General features: G+C 42.7%; 1 pseudogene across 1 annotated transcript; it reads left to right on the top strand.

Moving 5' to 3' along the window:
* Window positions 1-830: 830 nt before the first annotated feature.
* On the top strand, window positions 831-4,143 carry LOC100391833 (ferritin heavy chain pseudogene; annotated as a pseudogene). The gene is made up of 2 exons (XR_013532733.1): window positions 831-853; window positions 3,398-4,143. The product of XR_013532733.1 is annotated as a ferritin heavy chain pseudogene (transcript).
* The last annotated feature ends 565 nt before the right edge of the window (window positions 4,144-4,708 follow it).

Raw genomic sequence — 4,708 nt, 5'->3', positions numbered from 1 at the left:
AAGGAAAATCCAGGGAAAGCCAGGCAATTAAATTCCAAGCAAAGCAACTCCAGGCAATTCCAGGAAAGGGAAATACTGACAAGGCAATTCCAGGAAAGAGAAAACCAGGCAAAAGATAACGAGGCAATTCCAGGCAAGGCAATTCCAGGCAAAAGAAATCCATTCAAGACAAGGCAAGGCAAGGCAACAACCAAAAAGGTAATTTCAGTCATGGCAATTCTAGGTAAGGCAAAAGGAGGCAAGGCAATTCCGGGCCAGAAACTTCCAGGCAAGGCAATTCCTGGCAATGCAAAGCTATGCAAAGCAATTCCAGTCAAGGAAATTTCAGGTATTTCCAGTCAAGGCAATTTCAGGCAATTCCAACAAGACAATTTTAGGCAAGGTAATTCCAAGCAATTCAAGGCAAGGAAATTTCAGGAAAGGGAATTTTATGCAATTCCAGGTAAGATAACTCCAGTAAGGGCAATTCCATGCAATGCCATAAAGGTCAATTCCAGGCATGGCAATTCCAGGCAAATCCAGGCAAGACAATTCCAGGCAAGGCAATTCCAGGCAAGGGAATTCCAGGCAATCCCAGGCAAGGCAATTCCAGTCAAGGCCAGGCAAAGCAAGGCTAGACAACTACAGCGAAGGCAATTCCAGGTGAAAGAATTTTAGGCAATTCCAGGCAAGGCCATTCCAGGCAAGACCATTCAAGGCAAGAACATTTCAGGCAATGCAATTTCAGGCAACTCCAGGCATGGCAATTCCAGGCAAAGAAATGCCAGACAATTTAAAAAAATTTTCAGGTAAGGGAATCTCAGTAAGTTCCAGAAAAGACAATTCCATGCATGGCAATTTTACAAAATTCCAGGTAAGGCAATTTCAAGCAAGCCAATTCCAGGCAATTCTAGGCAAGGCAATTCCAAGCAATTCCATCCAAAGCAACTGAAGGCAAGGAAATTCCAGGCAAGGCAATTCTAGGCTATTCCAATCAAGGCAATTCCAGGCAAGGAAATTTCACAAAATTACATGCAAGTCAATTCCAGGCAAGGAAACTCCAGGCAGGGCAAGGTAATAAAATTTCAGAAGCAATTATAGGCGAGGGAATTTCTGGCAATTCCATGCAAGAAAATTATTTTAGCCAATTCCAGTTAAGGCAATTTTAGGTGAGACATTTCCAGGCAATTCCAGAAAAAAAATTCCATCTAAGGCAACTCCAGGCAAGACAGTTCTAGGCAAGGCAATTCCAATCAAGTAAATTCTTGTCAAGACAACTTCATGCAATTCAAGCCAAGACAATTCCAGGCAAGGGAATTCCAGGCAATACCATTCCAGCCAACTTTAGGCAAAACAATTCCAGGTTATTACAAAAAAGGAAATTTCTGAAAAAGCAATTTTAGGCACGGCCATTTTAGGCAATTCCGGGAAATTCAATTCCAAGCCAGGCAATTACAGGCAGTCTAGAATTGGCAATATCAGTCACAGGAATTCAAGACAATTACAGGCAATAAAATTCCAGGCAAGACAAATCAACGCAATTTCAGAGAAGGCAATTCCACGCAATTCCAAGAAAGGAAATTCCATGGGAGGGAATTCCAGGTAATTTCATGAAAGAAAATTCAGAGCAAGGCAATTTCAGGCAATTCCAGGCAAGGCAATTACAAGAAAAACAATTCAAGGCAAGGAAATTACAAGCAATTTATCCCTGGCAATTCCATGAATGGCAATTCCAAGGAAATCAATTCCAAAAATTCCAAAAAAGAAAATGCCATGCAAGGCACGTCCAGGAAATTCCAGGCAAGGCAATTATATTCAAAACACTTCGAGGCAATGCAAATCCAGGTAAGGCAATTCCAGGCATGGCAAATTTAGGCAAGGCAACTCCAGGTAATTTCAGGCAAGATAATCCCAAGCAAAAAAATGCCAGGAAATGCCAGGCAAGGCAATTCCTTGAAATTCCAGGCAAGATAATTCCAGGCAATTCCACGCAAGGCAATTCCAGACTATTCCACGCAAGCCAATTACAGGCCAGGCAATTCCAGGCGAGGCATCATTAGGCAAAGAAGTCAAGGCAATTCCAGGCAAGGCAATTCCATTCGAGGCAATTATAGGCAAATTCAGGAAGAATTATTCCAGGCAAGATCATTGCCGGCAATTCCGGGATATTTGAGGAAAAGTAACTTTAGTCAAGGAAGTCCCAAGCAATTCCAGCCAAGGCACTTTCCGGTATGGCAATTCCAGGCAAGGCAATTTCCGGCAACACAATTCTATGCAGAAATATCAAGCCACGAAATTCCAAACAATTCCAGGCAATGCAATTCCAGGCAAAAAATATCGGGCTATTTCAGGCAAGGCAATTTCAGTGAAGGCTTTTCTGGGCAATTTCAAATAAGGCAATTTTAAACAAAAAAACTCCAAAAAATTTCAGGCAAGGCCGTTTCAGGTAAGTCAATCCCAGAAAATTCCAGGCAAGGCAATTCCAAGCAAGGAAATTTCAGGGAATTCCAGGCAAGGCAATTCTGGGCAATGCATCTTTAGGCAATTCCAGGGAAGGCCATTTTAGGCTAGGCAATTACAAACAATTCCCGGCAATGCAATTTCTATAAAGGCATCTCCACATTATTTCAGGAAACGCAATTCCAGGAAACAGTTTCCAGGCAAGGCTATTATAGGCAAGGTAATTCCAGGTATCTTTGTGCAACCTCTGGCAAGGCAATTACAGGCAAGAAAATTCCAGGAGATTTTAGGCAAGTCAAATCCAGGCAAAGCATTTCAAAAGAGAAGAAGGCAGGCAAGGCAATTTCAGGCAAGTCAATTCCAAGGAAGGTAATTCCAAGAAAGGCAATTTCAGTCAATCGCAGAAAAGAAAATTTCTGGCAAGGCAACTGCAGGCAAGGCAATTCCCGACAAGGCAAGTTTTGGCTAGGCAATTCCAGGCAATTTCAGGAAAGGCAATCTTTGGCAAGGCAATTCCAGGCAAGGACATACCAGGCAAATCCAAGACGAGTAATTTTAGTCCAGGCAATACGAGGCAATGGAATTTAAGCCAGGCAAGTCAAGGCAAGGCAATTCCAGGCCACACACTTCCAAGCAAAGCAATTTCAGAAACAGCAAAGATAGGTAAGGGCATTCCAGGCAAAACAATTTCAGGCAATTCCAGGCAAGGCAATTTCAGGCAAGGCAACACCAGAAAATTATAGGCAAGGCAACTCCAGACTAGAAATTTTCAGGAAATTACAGGCAACGCAATTACTGGCAAGGCAAATCCAGGCAATCTCAGGCAAGGCAGTTTCAGGACAGGCAATTCCAGCAATTTCTAGGCAAGGCACTTTGACGTAGAGCAATTCCAGGCAATTCCAGGAATGGCAATTTTAGGCAATTCCAGGCAAAAAGATTCGATGTAAAAAAATTCCAGACAGACGTTCTTCACCGAGAGTCGCCGCGGTTTTCTGCTTCAACAGTGCTTGGACGGAATCCAGCACTCACAGGTGCGCCAGAACTACCACCAGGATTCAGAGGCCACCATCAACCGCCAAATCAACCTGGAGCTCTATGCCTCCTATGTTTACCTGTCCATGTCTTACTACTTTGACCGAGATGATGTGGCTTTGAAGAACTTTGCCAAGTACTTTCTTCACCAGTCTCATGAGGAGAGGGAACATGCCAAGAAACTGATGAAGCTGCAGAACCAACGAGGTGGCCGCATCTTCCTCCAGGATATCAAGAAACCAGACCATGATGACTGGGAGAGCGGGCTGAATGCGATGGAGTGTGCATTAAATTTGGAAAAAAATGTGAATCAGTCACTACTGGAACTGCACAAACTGGCCACTGACAAAAATGACCCCCATTTGTGTGACTTCATTGAGATGCATTACCTGAATGAGCAGGTGAAATCCATCAAAGAATTGGGTGACCACGTGACCAACTTGCACAAGATGGGAGCACCCCAATCTGGCTTGGCAGAATATCTCTTTGACAAGCACACCCTGGGAGACAGTGATAATGAAAGCTAAGCCTTTGGCTAATTTCCCCATAGCCACAGGGTGACTTCCTGGTCACCAAGGCAGTGCATGCATATTGGGGTTTCCTTTACCTTTTCTATAAGTTGTACCAAAACATCCACTTAAGTTCTTTGTACCATTCCTTCAAATAAAGAAATTTGGTACCCTAAAAAAAAAATTCCAGACAATTCAAGGCAAAGAAATCTTAGGGAAGGCATTTCCACGCAACTTCAGCCAAGGCAATTCCAGCCAGTTCGAGGCAAGACAATACAATTCCAGGCTAGGGAGATACGGGAAATTCCAGAAAACACAATTCCTGGCTAGGTCATTCCATGCATGTCCAAATAAAAAAAATTTCTGGAAAGTCAACAGCAGGCAATTCCAGGCAAGGAAAATCCAGGAAACACAATTTTAGGCAAAACAATTTCAGGCAATTACAAAAAATGAAATTCCAAACAAGAAATTTTAGGCAATTTCAGGAAAGGAAATTTCAGGTAAGACAATTACAGACAATGCAACTAAAGGCAATTCCAGGCAAGAAAATTCGAGTCGAAATATATCCAGAAAATTTCAGGTAAAAAAACTCCAGGCAGGGCAATTCCAGGCAACTCCAGCCAAGGCACTTTAAGGTAATTCAACACAAGGCAATTTCAGGCAAGACTTTTCCATGCAATTTCAATCAATGAATGCAATTTTAAAAAAGGAAACAAGAAAATTACAAG

This window comes from Callithrix jacchus, chromosome 3, assembly GCF_049354715.1.
Source record: "Callithrix jacchus isolate 240 chromosome 3, calJac240_pri, whole genome shotgun sequence".
NCBI classification, from domain to species: Eukaryota; Metazoa; Chordata; class Mammalia; order Primates; family Cebidae; genus Callithrix; species Callithrix jacchus.
This window is presented reverse-complemented; position numbering and strand designations above follow the sequence as displayed.